General features: G+C 37.7%; 2 protein-coding genes across 7 annotated transcripts in view; both read left to right on the top strand.

The window, feature by feature from the left end:
- The window catches only part of LOC148951400 (uncharacterized), a 218,272-nt gene that overhangs the window by 190,027 nt on the left and 9,279 nt on the right, over positions 1–18,966 (top strand). For 2 of the 6 annotated variants that reach the window (XM_089090846.1, XM_089090844.1), the window contains one exon: positions 2,147–2,307. The exons of 1 other annotated variant lie outside the window; for it this stretch is intronic. The gene's annotated coding sequence lies outside the window, so the exon portion shown is untranslated. Of the gene's footprint in view, positions 1–2,146; positions 2,308–18,966 lie in introns of those variants that run through there. 3 more of the 6 variants (XM_089090850.1, XM_089090849.1, XM_089090851.1) reach the window with 3 other exon arrangements.
- The window catches only part of Cog8 (conserved oligomeric Golgi complex subunit 8), a 103,884-nt gene continuing 97,051 nt past the window's right edge, over positions 12,134–18,966 (top strand). Inside the window, exon 1 of the mRNA XM_089090852.1 lies at positions 12,134–12,207. The gene's annotated coding sequence lies outside the window, so the exon portion shown is untranslated. The remainder of the gene's footprint in view (positions 12,208–18,966) is intronic.

The following is an 18,966-nucleotide window of genomic DNA, read 5'->3' as shown; positions in this document are numbered from 1 at the left end:
ATATTCTTTGCTAAGCGGGCCTTCCGGCGTAGCTCGATTACAGACTAAGTCTCCTGGGATATCCAGGGTTCATTCTTGTGTGTGCTGCAGCCAGTGATACTGCCAGCAGAATTGAGTGTATTATCTTTGAACGACCTCCATGCTACTTTACGGTCGTCCAGAACTTGGAGGCAGCTAAACCGGTTAGAGATATCGAGAGCATACTTCTGCTGCATCTCAGATGTAGCCAGACTACTCAGATCGAGCTTGGGAGGCCGTCTCTCTTGTCCTTGTGCTCTCAGGCGTAGCCTGAGTGTGGCGACTACCATCCTATGGTCTGTGTTTCCAAGCTCGGCCCACCTATAAGTCCGACAATTTGTTATCGACGAGCACCAGCGACCCGAGATCATAACATAATCGATCATCTTCTTTGTCTGGCCGTCGTTACTATACCAAGTATATTTGTGATATCTCGTCTCTGAAAGAGCGTGTTTGATATGACCAGATTATGCATATTGCAGAGCTGGAGGAGTGTTTGTCCGTTGTCATTCAGTGAATGTGGAGTCACAGGGCCGTGAACACTTCTCCACACGCCCTCCCTGTCATTTACCGTCGCGTTAAGGTGTCCCAGAAGAGTGACGATGTCGTCCGGTGGGAATCTAGACAGGGTCGCTGAGAGCTCCGCATAGAACTGATCCTTCACTTCCGCAGGACCCGGATTGATGGGAGCATAGCATACAATAATTGTCCACTTTCCATGCTTGTGCTGGAGCTGAGCCACCAGTATTCTATCTGAAATTTGTTTATAGGAGAGAAGGCATCTCTTGGCTCTGGCGTTCAGCGCGAGGCCTACACCATTTGTCTTGCTTTTTGGGTCACCACACCAGACCAGGTGATATCCTTCACCAATATCCTCGGACTCTCTTCCGACAAGGCGGGTTTCCGTAAGGCCAATCACAGCTATATTGAAGCGTTTTAGCTCATAGGCAAGCATTGATTTAGCTCCAGGAAAGTTGAGTGTGAGTACGTTCCAGGTGGCGAGTCGTATTCCACCCTCGTCAATAAGGTTCATTCGATGGTCTGAAATCGGTCCAGGGACATTCTGGGTTCGTGGAAGGTAAAGGGGGGGGGGTAGGTCATCCGAGGCAGTATCATCGTTTTTCGTTGCGGTAAAAATTTGGGTGGAGGGTTGCAGGCCCAACCGACCCTATACCTGGGATCTAATTAGAGCTAGGACTTGCCTAGATACTGACAGTCCCTGGGGTGGGCTCCACCCACCTCGTAAGGTTGAGGCTGCCCATTAACATGGAGCGTTTAGTTAGGGGAAACCCCATATCCAGAGGCACATGGTCAGCAGACATAGTCTGCCTCATTCCGGACGAACTCCATTGCCTTATTTTTTTAAAAAAGGGGAAACATCCCCAAAAAAGAAAGCGATCTGATTGAAAAACCCTTTATTAGATACATTATATCAGAGAACCCTACCATAGAGGTTTCAAGATCCAATCTTCAAAATGCGGAGTTTCGCTTTGTTTTTCAGAACAAACATCGTCGATGCATATTTATTTGTTTTGCTTTTTCCCAGGGGTGATTGTATAAAATTGAAGGTCCAATATAATTGAGAGGGAGCTCATTCAAACGTAACTTTAAAGCTCTTTTTGAAGTGACCATACAGGTTGGGCCAGGGGAAAGTCTTGTTTTCTGCCATTTTAGGGCACCAAACTATGATTTTACCCCAAAGAGGACGAATTTGCAATGAATTTAAAACTCTGAGAAGCTAATTGAATTAAAAGTACCAACAACTACTTTTTGAACAGTACCAATGAGCCCTTATATAATTCTCTATTATGTTCCAATGCCCCACTAGGAGCAAAAAAAAAACGAAAAAAGAATGCTTCCCATGCAAAACAATGGTTTTCCCTGTTGTTCAAATCGATTTATTTTCCATGTTGTTCAAGCCAAGGGTCTTTAAGTTTCTTGTGTTAAGTTCTCGGTCAAGGCGATTAAACCGGTGTACTTTTTATGTACTGTTTAGATTTGGCACCACATTTTGGTGTAATTGTTTTTTTTGTTACTATGGGCTGTGTTGTCTTTTACAAGGTTGCAGCTAGCACTGGAACCACGATCTCACAAGCCAGTTTTTTTTTCAACGTTTTTTTAATTCTAGTTACTATGGGACATGGTTTAGCCTTCATCAGCTTATAGCTACTGCTACCATTATGATGTGACTGATAATATCTTGTTCATTAATTGTTGGTGTAGTACATTGGTAAGGAAGCAATCTCTAAGAAATAAAGCATTTGAATTCAAGCCTGTCTGCGCTAACGATCCTAGAACAAAATTTGGAAACGGCTTCTTTGTTCGGGAATGGAGTACCAAGTAGGGAAACGGAGTACGGAGACTAAGAAAATGGAGTGTAATTTTTTGGAACGAACTGAAAACAACTAAAAGACAAAAAAGAAATTTTATTTATCTAGACATCACGGGAAATAATAAAAGAGGATTTAAAAGTGGTAGAACGGCAACCAGCCCCCTCCCGTGCCCTTTTTAGCTGCCCTTCTGAGTGTCACAAGAAAACGGGGTAGTCGAAGGGTCCTATCAAAGCAGGGGGAGGGTAGGGGAGTATCATTTTTAAATGATAACACCTTGAATTTTTTCATTTATATGCTACTTGGTACTAATTCAAGTTATGTTGTGACATCATTAAATTAGTTTTAAATATTGACACAAAAGCTAAACTTTAAATCACCTAATGAAAAAATATGCAGCCAAAAAACAGTGAGACTGTGTCAGATAAATGACGGCTTAATTCAATTTTATTAGTATTCATCCTTTTCATTATTCATTTACTTGATTAATTCTATTAATTCATTATTCAATTACTTGATTTTTCTTGATTAATTTCTATCTTGTTACTAACAATGTAGCCAGAAGACCGTATTGAGAAATAGACGGCCTTCAAGGATAATTCCAGATTATAGTGGAATTTTAGAATAATCTTAGCAACGCACAATAAGCTTTGAACCATAGAAAAGCAATAGAAAATGACACAAAAGCCCTTAAAGATAGTTTTTGGTTATTATGGCCCGAGTCGTTTTACTCAAAATTACATTTTATTTCAATATTTCAGTTACTATGGCCAGTAGTTCATTCATTACAACAATTTTTTGCGAGTTCAGGGTGCTAGAATTTGTTTGAAAATTAATGTTAGGAAGACTAAGTCACTAAGGCTAGGAATGAGTGAAGATGAAAAGGTGACGTTGGGTAATGAAAAGATTGATCAGGTGGGCAGCTTCACTTACCTTGGTAGTATTATTAGTAAAGATGGTGGGAGCAGTGAAGATATTAAAAATAGAATAGCCAAGGCTCAGGGTGTTTTTTCACAGTTAAAAAAGTTTGGAAGAATAGGAAGATATGTCTGCAAACCAAGATTAGAATATTAGAAGCTACAGTAATGACAGTGGCCAAATATGGCTCTGAAGCATGGACGCTCCGAAAAACGGATGAAGATTTGCTAGATGTTTTCAAGAGAAATCGCTTAAGGATTGTTCTGGGTACCCGGCTGACTGGCCGTATTTCAAACAATAGGCTATACGGAAAATGTGGTTCAATACCGCTCTCTAGGGCTATAATGAAAGAAAGGTTGAGGTGGTTAGGGCACGTTGTGCGGATGAACGATGACAGATTGCCGAAGATTGTTCTTTTCGGCCAACCATCTAGGGCTAAACAGAAAGCAGGTCGTCCCCGTCTGGGGTGGGAGGACGTCATAAAGAAAGAGTTAAAGGAAATGGGAACTTCGTGGGCGGGTGTAAAAAGGGAGGCATTGAATAGATTGGGGTGGAGGAGGATCGTGCGTAGCTGTGTTGGCCTCAGGCGGCTTGGTGCTGCGGTGAGTTGTTAGTAGTAGTAGTAGTAGTAGTAGTAAGTTATATATTTCTGTATATAACTTATATAGTCAGTGATTTATATATGTTTATAAGTAGTAGGTTATATATGTCAGTAAGTTATATATTTCTGTATATAACTTATATAGTCAGTGAGTTATATATATTTATAAGTAGTAGGTTAAATATGTCAGTAAGTTATATATTTCAGTATATAACTTATATAGTCAGTGAGTTATATATATTAATAAGTAGTAGGTTAAATATGTCAGTAAGTTCTATATTTCTGTATATAACTTATATAGTCAGTGAGTTATATATATTTATGAGTAGTAGGTTAAATATGTCAGTAAGTTATATATTTCTGTATATAACTTATTTAGTCAATGAGTTATATATATTTATAAGTAGTAGGTTAAATATGTCAGTAAGTTATATATTTCTATATATAACTTATATAGTCAGTGATTTATATATATTTATAAGTAGTAGGTTAAATATGGTGGCTCTGAGGTCAGAAATAAGTTATTGAAGATTATGAATAGGATTTTTGAAAAAGGGGAAGTACCTAAAGATTTTAGGAAAACCTTAATTAAGCCACTTTATTAAAAAGGTGATAAAAGTGAGTGTGGTAATTATCGAGGCATTAGTCTGGTCTCTGTAGGTAGTAAATTACTTAGTAATATGATACTTTTTAGACTGAGAGCTGCCGAAGACAAAGTTTTAAAAGAAGAGCAGTGCGGTTTTTAGAAAAGGTAGAGGATGTGTCGACCAAATTTTCACTCTTAGGCTAATGATTGAGAAGTGCCTGAGTTTTCAAACACCTTTGGTCCTCAGTTTTATAGATTAGGAGCAAGCGTTCAATTCTGTTGATAGAGGAGCTTTATTAAACGTTTTATCCTTGTATGGTATATCAGACAAATACATTAAAGTGATTAGTTATATGTATGAGAATAACACGACTTCGGTTAAGGTAGGAAATGAGGCTGGCAGCTGGTTTTGTATTAAATAAGGAGTTAAGCAGGGTTGTGTTCTATCCCCCTTTATATGGACTATTTTGATGGACTTTATTTTAAGGAGCACAGGAAAGGCAATGGGAGACCACGGAATCAAATGGAGAGGAAAAAGTCTCCTGGACTTGGATTATGCTGATGATTTAAGCATCCTAGATGAAAGTGTGAGCAAAATGAATGAAGTTTTAGAAGTTTTGCGAGTTCAAAGTGCTAGAATTGGTTTGAAAATTAATGTTAGGAAGACTGAGTTAACTAAGGCTAGGAATAAGTGAAGATGAAAAGGTGACGCTGGGTAATGAAAAGATTGATCAGGTGGGCAGCTTCACTTACCTTGGTAGTATTATTAGTAAAGATGGTGGGAACACTGAAGATCTTAAAAATAGAATAGCCAAGGCTCAGGGTGTTTTTTCACAGTTAAAAAAAGTTTGGAAGAATAGGAAGATAAGTCTGCAAACCAAGATTAGAATATTGGAAGCTACAGTCATGACAGTGGTCAAATATGGTTCTGAAGCATGAACGCTCTAAAAAGCGGATGAAGATTTGCTAGATGTTTTCCAGAGAAATTGCTTAAGGATGGTTCTGGGTACCTGGCTGACTGGCCGTATTTCAAACAAAAGGCTATACGGAAAATGTGGTTCAATACCGACCTCTAGGGCTATAATGAAAGAAAGGTTGAGGTGGTTAGGGCACAGTTGTGCAGATGAAGGATGACAGATTGCCGAAGATTGTTCTTTTCGGCCAACCATCTAGAGCTAAACTGAAAGCAGGTCGTCCCCGTCTGGGGTGGGAGGACGTCATAAAGAAAGATTTAAAGGAGATGGGAACTTCGTGGACGGGTGTAAAAAGGGAGGCTTTGAATAGATTGGGGTGGAGGAGGATCGTGCGTAGCTGTGTTGGCCTCAGGCGGCTTGGTGCTGCGGTGAGTTGTTAGTAGTATTAGTAGTAGTAGTAGTAGTAGTAGTAGTAGTAAGTTATATATTTCTGTATATAACTTATATAGTCAGTGATTTATATATGTTTATAAGTAGTAGGTTATATATGTCAGTAAGTTATATATTTCTGTATATAACTTATATAGTCAGTGAGTTATATATATTTATAAGTAGTAGGTTAAATATGTCAGTAAGTTATATATTTCAGTATATAACTTATATAGTAAGTGAGCTATATATATTGATAAGTAGTAGGTTAAATATGTCAGTAAGTTATATATTTCTATATATAACTTATATAGTCAGTGATTTATATATATTTATAAGTAGTAGGTTAAATATGTCAGTAAGTTATATATTTCTGTATATAACTTATATAGTCAGTGAGTTACATATATTTATAAGTAGTAGGTTAAATATGTCAGTGAGTTCTATATTTCTGTATATAACTTATATATTCAGTGAGCTATATATATTTATAAGTAATAGGTTAAATATTTCAGTGAGTTCTATATTTCTGTATATAACTTATATATTCAGTGAGTTATATATATTTATAAGTAGTTTGCGTGTTTGGGTACTTCCATAGGAGGCACGGACCAAGGGGGGACCTTGTCCCTGGGAATCTTGTCCCAGATAATAGAATCTGGGACGCCCTCGCCCGGGGTCATAAATACAGGCGGAGGAGGAAGAAGGCCCCTCAAATGTACACTCAAAAGGACCCACTGGTTTGTCCACAAGTCCCATGAGTTGCAAACCTTCTCCCAATTATTGGTTAAATTGCATGGTGATGCAGAACACCCTCGCGGGAGAATCCTCTATAGGGGGACAACTGCGGCGGGGCGTAAGATCCAGATCTATGGACAACGGTCTCTGCAAAGGGTTGCCTCGACCTTTTCGGGATACCGACAAGACTGGGGACCTTGCGGTCAACTCTATTCCCACTTGAGAAGTGGCACCCCTCGAGGAAATTATAGCCTAGTAAATGACACAGCATTCGCATGGGTTTGTGACTAATGAACAATTCTTCTGGGCTTGGTTTGTTCTGATGTGTGTCTACGGCCTGAAAAACCTCTTCCTAGCTAATTTATCTATTATTGGTTGCCTCCCCGTAGTAGTATAATATTTGTAGGCATGAATATATAATGAGTCGGAAGTAATAGGCTTGAGAATGTCTGTGCAGGATTTCGACTCTTGTTGATAGAAGAGCATCGCCAAGTGCTGAAAACCATGTTGTGACCAAGATGGGCCCAGGATTGCACAAAGCCTCCATTCATGGAGGTCCCAGGGACTTCTTGCTCTCCGGTTCTAAGACAGGTTAAGCGCTTCGGTATAGACTTGAGAAGATATGTTTATCCCCGTCCTGAACTGTTGTCTGGGATCATTGCTTTTCCTGAGGCGAAAATAATTTCAATGATTTAAAGAACATGAAAATTGGAACTTGGAATGTTACGACATTAAAAGATGACTATCGTATCGACATTTTGACTAACGAATTCAGACGATTCGAACTGGATTTATTGGGAGTTTCAGAAACTCATATCCCAGGGGTAGGAAGCATGAAATTAGGTGATATAGAATTTGTTTACTCAGGCAGGAAGGATGGGGTACATAGACAGGGAGTAGGGCTCATGATGAATAAGGAATCTGCTAAGTCTTGTTTAGGCTGGGAAGGTATTAATAATAGAATACTAATTGCTCATTTTATGACTAGAAAGTTCAGAGTATCAGTTATAGTAGTATATGCCCCTGTATAACCGACTGACGGAGATACTAGGGACTCAGATGAATTTTACTTACAGTTACAGGAGCAAATAGACAAGGTCCCAGGTAGAAATTTGATGTTATTACTGGGAGATTTTAACGCCCAGGTTGGTAGAAATAGGGATAGTTGGTATTCTAGCCTAAGTAAATCTGGAGTAGGAAAAGAAAACAGTAATGGCTACAGACTTTTGTAATTCCTTAGGCATAACAATCAGGTTATAACCAATGCGGTGTTTGGTCATAAAATGGCCCATAAGTTAACATGGTACTTACGTGATGGTAAGACAGCAAACTTTATTGATTAGGTTATAGTAAACCGAAGACTGGCAGGATCAATAAAAGATACTAGGCTATGTAGGAGTGCTGTTATTGATGTTAAAAGTAAAGATCACCATCTAGTAGTGTCAAGGGTTAATTTAAAACTGAAATATCGGAAGCGTAACTACCTCCCGGGAAGTTATGATGTTGGCAGACTCCAGGATGAGAATTTGAGAGAAACTTTTCAGGAACAGTTGAATACTAAACTTGAGAGTTTAAAATTTGATAATGTGGAAGATGTTTGGAATAATTTTAGAAAAATAATTTGTGAAGTTGCTGAAGGTGTATTAGGGAAGAAAGCTAGAACTACAGCTAAGAATATTAGTGAAAAAGCTTTATGTTTAATAGAAAGGAGAAAGGACTTGTACAAGAATTATCTGAGTGATAGATCGTATGAAAATAAAAGAAATGTAAAGAAAGTGGGGAAAGCATTAAAATATGAACTAAGTAGGTGTGAAGTGGAGGCCATGGATAAAATTGCCGAGGATCTTGAAGATGCAGCTAGACGGCATAATAGTAAAATATTGTACTGGCACGTTAACAAATTGAGAGGGAGTAGTCAATCCGGACTTGTCCCAGTTAAAGATAGGAATGGGGTCGCAATTAGCGATAACGAAAAAACTAAAGAGATATGGGCCGAACATTTTGAGAAATTGCTTAACCGAGATAGAGTTGCAAGAAAAAATATAGAGGAAAATGAAAAAGTTTGTGATACTTTGGATGTGAAGGAAGATTTGTTTTGTGAGGAGGAATTAGCAACAGTACTAACAGGATTAAAGAATAATAAGGCTCCAGGTGCTGATAGGGTGGTAAATGAGTTTCTTAAATATGGTGGCTCTGAGGTCAGAAATAAGTTATTGAAGATTATGCATATGATTTTTCAAAAAGTGGAAGTACCTAACGATTTTAGGAAAACATTAATTAAGCCACTTTACAAGAAAGGTGATAGAAGTGAGGGTGGCAATTATCGAGGTATTAGTATGGTTTCTGTAAGTGGTAACTTACTTAGTAATATGATGCTTTATAGACTGAGAGATGCCGTAGACAAAGTTTTAAGAGAAGAGCAGTGCGGTTTTAGAAAAGGTAGAGGATGCGTCGACCAAATTTTCACTCTTAGGCTAATAATTGAGAAGTGCCTGAGTTTTCAAACACCTTTGGTCCTCAGTTTAATAGATTATGAGCAACTGTTCGATTCTGTTGATAGAAGAGCTTTAGTAAAGGTTTTATTATTGTATGGTATACCAGACAAATACATTAAAGTGATTAGTGCTATGTACGAGAATAACAATGCTGCGGTTAAGGTAGGAAATGAGGTTATCAGCTGGTTTTGTATTAGATCAGGAGTTAAGCAGGGCTGTGTTCTGTCCCCCTTTATATGGATTATTTTGATGGACTTTGTTTTAAGGAGCCCAGGAAAGGCAATGGGAGACCACGGAATCAAATGGGGAGGAAAAAGTCTCCTGGACTTGGATTATGCTGATGATTTAAGCATCCTAGATGAAAGTGAAAATGAATGAAGTTTTAGAGGTTTTGCGAGTTCAGGGTGATAGAATTTCTTTGAAAATTAATGTTAGGAAGACTTAGTCACTAAGGCTAGGAATAAGTGAAGATGAAAAGTGGACGTTGGGTGATGAAAACTTTGATCAGGTGGGCAGCTTCACTTACCTTGGTAGTATTATTAGTAAAGATGGTGGGAGCAGTGAAGATGTTAAAAATAGAATCGCCAAGGCTCAGGGTGTTTTTTCACAGTTAAAAAAAAGTCTGGAAGAATAGGAAGATAAGTCTGCAAACCAAGATTAGAATATTAGAAGCTACAGTGATGAGAATGGTCAAATATGGCTCTGAAGCATGGACGCTCCGTAAAGCGGATGAAGATTTGCTAGATGTTTTCCAGAGAAATTGCTTAAGGATTGTTCTGGGTACCTGGCTGACTGACCGTATTTCAAACAATAGGCTATACGAAAAATGTGGTCCAATACCGCTCTCTAGGGTTATAATGAAAGAAAGGTTGAGGTGGCTAGGGCACGTTGTACGGATGAAGGATGACAGATTGCCGAAGATTGTTCTTTTTGGCCAACCATCCAGGGCTAAACGGAAAGCAGGACGTCCCTGTCTGGGGTGGGAGGACGTCATAAAGAAAGATTTAAAGGAAATGGGAGTTTCGTGGGCGGGTGTAAAAAGGGAGGCTTTGAATAGATTGGGGTGGAGGAGGATCGTGCGTAGCTGTGTTGGCCTCAGACGGCTTGGTGCTGCGGTGAGTTGTTAGTATTAGTAGTAGTATATCTACATTGTCGAATGCCTTTCTTAAGTCTAGAAACGCAATATACAGCTTATTTCTACCTGATCCATACTTCTCTATCAGAGCACTTAACACAAATGCTCTATCTGACGTACTATACCCTTTCCTGAAACCCCCCTGCTTGTCTTTAATTACCCCATAACCCTCCAACCATTCATTCAACCGATTGTTCAAAATCTTTTCTAAAAGTTTTACTAAGTGCAGACGCTAATGCTATCAACCTATAGCTATCATAATCACTAGGACTACCTTTCTTAAATAGAGGTACCATAATCTATACTTTCCATAAGGAAGGCCATACACCACTATTTATAATTATATTAAAAATATTCACTAAAACTAGCAAAAAAACCCAAGAAACCTCTTCAGCAAAACTGCTGGTATACCATCTATTCCTGGCCCTGATCCTCCCTTCATCTTCTAAAATACTTTCCCAACTTCATCTGAGGTTACCTCCTTCACTAACTCATAATCTTTGTCGTTCATGGGAAATTGTGGAGCAATCCTTGATTCTTCACTATCAAGGCCACTAGAATCTTCATCTATACTCTCAAGAAAACTAGGCCAAGTATCAGCTTCAGGGATTTGTAATTGGCCTTTTCCTCGTCTATTCTCCTGCCTTATTCCTGACCAAAATTGCTTTATATCCCCTACCATATAAGCCTTCTCTATCTCTTTCTGTTCATCTCTAATTTTCTCCCGTTTTAGCTTATTATATTCCCTTCTCGTTTCCTTAAACCGTAAAAACAAACTCTGCCTTTCTTCCTCTACAGAGCAAGTATTTACCAAATCTAATAACTCCCCCAACTCCTTTTTAAAAGAACTACATTCATCATCAAAAAAACTATTTTTCCTTTTCATATTTGATTTCTCTGACACACGAGCACACTCATAAATCACAAAACCCAAATCTTCCAAAATTTCATCTATATCTCTTGTTTCATTATGCAGACTCTCAACTTTCTCAATTATTTCAGGCCTCAAAAACTCCTCTTTCATCAACTCCAGCTCCTCTTTACTCCATTTACTCTTTAAAAACTTCCTGAAAAACAAAGATCCTTTGTAACTCTACTAGTAGCAAAATCACCTTTTTTATTCCTTGGCACTCCTCTTCCAAGGCAAAGCTTAATCTCAACTGGTAAGTGGTCAGAGCCTACGACCCAAAGAACATCAACTGTCAGGGCCACGAGCTCAATACCAACCAAAATATAATCAATTACACTAGGGTTTGTCCCCGACAGACAGGTAAACTCACCCTCCTCCCCATCCTTCCCAAATCTTCCATTTCCAATCACTAATTAATGCATTGTCTGAACACAGTTCCAGAAGCCTTTTACCCCGACAATTAACCCTTCTTTCAATGTCTTTGCTCCTTCTAGATGTTTTATACATATCAGGTATCAGGTCCGGCGTATCAACAAATGAAACTTGATTAATCTCATTACATATCCCCGTATAAGCATTAAAGTCCCCCATCACCAAAAAATAATCCTTATCAAAACGTAATCGCAATTGCCTCCTCTAATAAATCCCATGTCACTTCTACTACATACGAACTATTCTGGGGGGCAATATACACGGCACCTAAAATCAAACTTTTACCACTAACAAGATGAATCCGAACCCATATAACATTTTCCGATACACCAGAAATTCGAGAATGTTTACGGAAACGACCTTGCTTAATTAACAACAAAATACCTCCATAGTATCTCATATTCTTTGCTGGTTTACGCGCCACATTTTCTACCCAGTATCCTTCCAAATAAGGCACCGTATCGTCACTATGCCACATAACATAGAGAACGAATTCATGAGCGCCGGGGAGCGGAGCGAAAGTCAAACTTTTAGATCCACAAGCTTTTTGGGAGAGATACTAAACGTGTCCCTTTTTGCTAATTTTGACACTTTGGTTCGGACAATCTTCGGCAGCTGCAGCTTGTTCTTTGTTCGCCAAGATTCAAAATTAATACCTCATTTAAAGGTTGTAACCAAGAAAGACCAATTAAGCCTAGAAGGTAAGTCACTTTCTGCTCAAATCCATAGAGTAGACAAACTTATAATACAAATCATTGGGTAAGGTTTAGACTAATGGACTACTCATGTAGCTCAGAAATAAACTTACCTCCATATTCAGAATTGCACCCTGAATCCAAATTTAACATTTGTTTATGTCAGACACAAACTTTACCCCCACTCCTATATATACCAATTCAGGGTATATTCCAATTCAGAATATATTTTCAAATTAGGGAGGTAGGGGTAAAGTTAACTTCTGATGCAAATGAATATTAAATTTGGATTCAGGATGCAATTCTGACTATAGAAGTAAGTTTGAACTTTGCTGTCACCACCCTCCCTAATGTGCAAATATATACCCTGAATTGGAATATACCCTGCATTTGTATATATAGGGCTGGTGATAAAGTTCATTTCCAATGCAACTGCATGTTAAATTTGGACTCAGTAGCCTATGCAATACTGACTAGCCTATGGAGGTAAGTTTATTTCTTAGCTACCTGAATAGTCCATAATTATTTTCTTGCATTGCCACTTACCTATATTTCTTTTTATTTCTAATCAGCTTGAATAGGCTATTTTTGTACAGATTTTCTTTCATTGAATGATGTCTTTCACCAAGAAAGAGGATCTTGTTACTACACTTGCATTGCAACATGCTGTAGTAAAATAGGGACAGTCCAAAAACCCATCTATATTTCTCTGGAATGCTGAAGATAAGTGGTCTTTCTTGAAAAGAGGTTTTAGCCTATATATAAGTCAGGTTAGTAATTATATAAGATTCTGTAGCTGAGGTGGAGATAAGGTGAGTGCACTACTTGATGTATTTTCTTAGGCCTATGCTTTTTCCAAAAATAATAACTGTTTCACTAGCAAGTGCACTTTCCTCTCCTATAGTCCTATGTAGGCCTATAGCCCTATAACATAGGGTTATACAAGAGTTAAAATAAATTAACAACAAAATCCTTACTTTATAATATGCAGTATGCTTTTATTAATCACATTCATGGGTGGGTATGCCTACAGAATTCATGTTTATAAGGGGCACCAACAAAACTGGACTCCTCCAATGGTATTTTTGCTCCTCTACCTAAATAATGATTACAGCTTTCAACCTTTTTTTCTTAGGGGGGGCATGTGCCCCTAAAACCACCCCTTTGATCTACCCCTGACAGTGGCAAAGCTAGGGTTTTGAGCCTTGAGGGGGGATATAAAGAATGTGCCATCAAAATTGTCCAGTGTGCTGACAAATGAAGACATATGGTAAATTAAGACACCCAAAGTTCCAAGGCATCAGCACTGTGTGCTTCCTCAGGGTGGAGGAAGCCCTTCCCCCTAGCTGCACCCCTGAGCACATTATCAGGTTTAATTTATTTGTAATATGAATTTATAAGTCATTTTCAAATAATATTTTATGTCCACTAGATCTGAAATTCTTTTGTATTCAGATATAAGTCCAATGGTTTTGACAGGTGAAAAAAACCTATTCACAAAGAAAACTAATCATTGTCAAATATTGTCCAAAAAATACTAAAAGATTTATTAATTGTTTATTAGTTTGTTGAATTTGTTTGTTTTTAATCAATAATGTTTTTAATCAAATTGAATAGATGACTTGGAAAGAAATGATTTTTAATTGTTTGACATGTTTTTGACTACATTTCTTAACCCATTTCTTCTGCCAAAAATAAGGAATAAAGTATCACTTTAGGATACATTAAAGGGTTTTAGATTGGATTGGCAAGCAAAACCATTATTATATTTGGAAAGAGCATAAAAAAGGCATTCTGTAGTATGCTCACCTTATACCTACCTCAGTTATAGAATCACATATATATTTCTACATGTATGTACTTTAATCTTGTATATAACATACCTTGTTCCCTATATAACCCTAAGATCAAGGGTGTATCAAGGACTTTTTTTCAGGGGGGAGGCATACATAAAGTGCACGAAAATTTGTTTATGTGCATTTTTGTTATGTTTTTATGATTTGAATATTTTTTTGGAGGGGGGAGGTGGGGGCTCAAATGCAATGACACCTCTCCCCTCATCCTAGATGCAACCTTGCCTAGGATGTAAGTTTGTACAAAATTAAAGACAAACTATTAAATAATGATGAATACTAAACTGGAGAGTTTAAAATTTGACAATGTTGAAGATTGATAGAATAATTTTAGGAAAACAATTTGTGAAGTTGCTGATGATGTCTCAGGGAAGAAAGTTGGGAGTGCAGCTAGGCATATTAGTGAAAAAGCTTTATGTTTAATAGGCAGGAGAAGGGGCTTGCACAAGAATTATCTGAGTGATAGATCATATGAAAACAAACAGACTGTAGAGAATGCATTGACCAAATTTTTACTCTAAGGTTAATAATTAAGAAGTGTCTTGAGTTATCAAATGCCTTTGGTCCACAGTTTTATAGATTATGAGCAATCATTTGGTTCTGTGGATAGAAAAGCTTTAACAAATATCTTATCCTTGTATGGTATACCAGACCAATGCATTAAAGTGATTAGTGCTATGTACAAGAATTACACTGCTGCAGTTAAGGTAGGAAATGAGGTTAGCAGTTGGTTTTGTATTAAATCAGGAGTTAAGCAAGGCTTTATCTTAATCCCCCTTGATTTGGATCAATTTGATGGACTTTATCTTAAAGAGCACAAGAAAGGCAATGAAAGACTACAGAATCAAATGAGGAGGAAAAACTCTCCTGGACTCAGATTATGCTGATGATTTGAGCATCCTAGATGAAAGTGTGAGCAGAATGAATGAACTTTTAGATGTTTTGCAAGTTCAGGGTGCTAGAATAGGTGTTAAAATTAATGTTATGAAGGTTAAGTCACTAAGGATAGAAATAAGTGAAGATGAAGAGGTGACATTAAGTAACAAGAAGATTGATCAGGTGGACAGCTTCACTTACCTTGGTAGTATTATTAGTAAAGATGGTTGGAGCAGTGAAGATATCAAAAATAGAATAGCCAAGGCTTAGGGTGTTTTTTTACAGTTAAAAAAAGTTAGGAAGAATAGGAAGATTGAGGTGGACTACAATCCAAGATTAGAATTTCAGAAGCTACAGTGATGACAGTGATCAAATATGGCTCTGAAGCATGGGCGCTCTGAAAAGTGGATGAAGATTTGCTAGATGATTTCCAGAGAAATTGCCTAAAGATTTTTCTAGGTACCCAGCTGACTGACCACATTTCAAATAGTTGGCTGTATGAAAAGTGTGGTTCAATCCTGCTTTCTAGGGCTATAATGAAAGAAGGGATTTAGTTGGCTAGGGCACGTTCTACAGACAAAGGATGACAGATTGTCCTTTTTGGCCAACCGTCTAGGGTTAAACTGAAAGCAGGTCACCTGCAGTTGGGGTGGCAGGATGTCATAAAGAAAGATTTAAAGGAGATGAAAATTTTCTGGAAGAGTGTAAAGAGGGAGGCTTTGAATAGATTGGGATGGAGGAGGAGCTTGCATAGCTATGTTGGCTTCAGGTGGCTGGGTGTTGTGGCGAGTTGTTAGTAGTAGTAGTCAAGGAACCTGTCACAAAGAAAACAAAGGATCAACAGATGCAAAACAGCAGAGAAATAGATTATTTAGGGCTATATATAGGACAGTTAGATGAAGGGTTGGTTCATTTGTAAGTAAAATGATTATTCTGTTAAGAAAGAGCATAAAAAAGCACCAGGTAGTATGCTCACCTTGCCCCTATGTCAGTAATGATGTATGTGCTGGTGCTGTCTCTGAGAGCATCAAGTGATGAGATTAAGGCATATTGCCAAAAATGCAAATATGATATTCGAAAAGGGCATAAAATAAGGAATCTAGTGATACTATTTTTATTTTGTTAATATGTTTCCTTCTGTGGATCAACAAATTTAGAATGTTGCCCTTACTTCATTTCATATTTAACTATGTTTATTGTGTTACAACACTTGCTTTATTCTAACTTTTACGATTCTCTGTCTAGGATTGGGTGGGATTTTCTGAGTGTACACTCAAGCTTAAAGCACCAAGGACATACAAGTGAAAATAGTTTCTGGCCCTTGAACCCATCTCAGGTCTATTCATACCTGAAAACCATGATTTTCCACAATTTTCTTTTTGTTGTTTCAAAATGATGGTGTTCTTAGGGCATTACCAAATTTGTTTCAGTCTTGCCATGTTAAACTGCAAAAATAAATCAGTAGAAATTTTTGCTGTATTTGCCAACATTTGAAAATCCAAGCATTAACAATCTGTTAATTGAGATTAAGTAGTCTCCAATCTAACAACTGTTAAACCATCGTCCTTAAAGTAGAAATTTTTTCAAAATAAAGTTTTAGTGCATACAGCTTTCACATGATGTAAAGTTCTTTGAAATTCGCTATCATTTGGGAGGTTTTACTTAAAATTAAGAATACAAGTATGAAATTGATGTAACTCCAGATGTCAGAGAGTTCACCTAAACCACACAGTTGTTTGGCATCTATTTGGAAAAGAGCTTTCAAATGAGGTGCTGCACAACAGATTTAAGTGCAATGTTGGGGGTCCAGTATTGACGATAGGAAGGTAGGTCCAAGAAAGTCTGATTTATTTTAATTTTCAATCCATCATAATGAACATTGACAGAATACTATCTGCTGGAAACAACTCTGGCATAAATTCCCACACCTATACTGAAATAGCTGAATAAAATTTCTTTTTCTTCACACATTTGACCTCCTTCAAAAACTTCCTGATTTGACCAAGAATAACGAAGATAAGCACAAACTCCTAGAACTCAGGTCTATTCTAAATGAAATACTTTGCTCATTGATAGTGATAATTTTTGCTTATAATTGCTCAGTGATAATTTTTCGCACTGCCTGGCATTGTGCGCCCCTAGGCCCGGGCCTAGTGGGCCTATTCGTAAATCCTGGCCTACCATCAGGGAAGGTTAAGGATAAAGTGATGCATTGTGCCCTTAGGTATGAGATAAGTAAGTATTTAGGATTGTTTTAATATAGCTTTCTGAATTTGTTGGTCTTTCCTTCAAATGGTCCTCAGTCCTAGCTATTACCTTACATTAGGATGACATCACAATTGGTAGGATGTTTCCTGTCACCACGGTCCATTAGAGATAGTGAGATGGATCACCTAGTCCTTCCCACACTGTTTTCTATGGCTTGGTGCACCATTAGAATTTTACTTTCATTGAAACTATACAATGAGATCGATTTATTGAGGGAATTCTCAAGTCAATAACTTGTTTGGTGAAGAATGAGCTATAAAGTTCTAGATGAGGCAACTTCTTTATTAGATAATATTTAAGTTAACCAAAGAAAATTTTCCAGATTAGATCCTAAATTACACCATAAAGAGGATAAAAGATTCACCTCTATTCCTTCGAAAGGCACTGAAATTGGTTGAACTTGCACGAACCTTATGTTATAACAACAATATTTTCAAAAATACATCTATAAGGCAAATAATGATAAAACTGAAGCACAGGGACTCGTTTGAACAAAACCCTAAAATATTCTGAAAATCACTTAAAAACAACCAAAATAATTTACTCATGTCAATCCTAAAAGCTCATTGCTTCACTTTACTCCTCTATCTCCCTAACAGAGTAATAAATGGTAATATATTTTACATTAGCATAGGCTAACTCTTTTCTTTCTTCCACTTGTTTAGTATTTGCTATAAAAAAAAGAATTGTTCTATTGTAAAATATTAGTTAAAAAAAAAATTTAAGAAATAAGTTTTTCAAAGGAAATTATAGAGCCATATTAAAATTCAGACTAACAGAAATAAATTCCTGTAATAATTCAAACTCAAAACGACCAGAAATCATAGGCAGAGCAATAGCGCTGTCTAAGTAAAGAACGATGTGGGCACTATGTATTATAATTTTTGGTTTCTTGGTGTTAGACCAGGGCACTTTTTATCGGAGATGTCGTAGAAACTTTGATAAGGGCTCATTTGATTGGAAATTGCAGTGGCTTGTGCCCTTTCTAATAGTTGAAAGTGATTGGAAGGCAACTGACACTCCTTCCACCCCCACCATTTCCCCAAAAACATCCAATCAAAATTTTGAGATAGCCATTTTGTTCAGCATAGTTGATTTCCAGATAGAAATTATGTTTTTGAAGAGGACACTCCCTCACAGCCCCAGGGTAGGGGTTGTAAGTTATGCCCTGGGGGCATATAAGGTTTTTATAGAAACGTTCTTGTAGAGACTTCAAAAAAGGCTCGTTCGATTGGAAATTCAAAGGGCTAGTCCCCTTTTTAAGAATTGAAAATGATTGGACAGCAACTAACCCCCCCTCTCAAGCCTACATTTTTCACCCTCACCGCCAGTCAATATATTTAGATAGACCGTGTTTTCAACGCAGTTGAAAATTCTAAAAATTATATGTTTAGGGGTGCTCCCCCCCCCACAGCCCTCAGGGCAAGGGGGGTAAGTTATGCCCTGGGGGCATATAAGGTTTTTTTTATAGAGAGTGTTGTTGTAGAAACTTCAAAAAGGGTTCATTTGATTGGAAATTGAAATGGCTAGTGCCCTTTTTAATAATCGAAAGTGATTGGAAGGCAACTAACACCCCTTCCATGCCCACCCTTTATCCAAAGACATCCAATCAACATTTGGAGATAGCCATTTTGTTCAAAGTACTTGAAAGGTCCGGAAATCATATCTAAGAGGATGAAAATCCCCCCACAGCCCTCAGGGTTAGGGTTGTAAGTTATGCCCTGGGGGCATATAAGGTTTTTATTGAAAGCTTTGTTGTAGAAACTTT

This window comes from Artemia sp. Qi Xiang Cuo, chromosome 6 (genome assembly GCF_049724085.1).
Source record: "Artemia sp. Qi Xiang Cuo chromosome 6, ASM4972408v1, whole genome shotgun sequence".
NCBI lineage: Eukaryota > Metazoa > Arthropoda > Branchiopoda > Anostraca > Artemiidae > Artemia > Artemia sp. Qi Xiang Cuo.
This window is presented reverse-complemented; position numbering and strand designations above follow the sequence as displayed.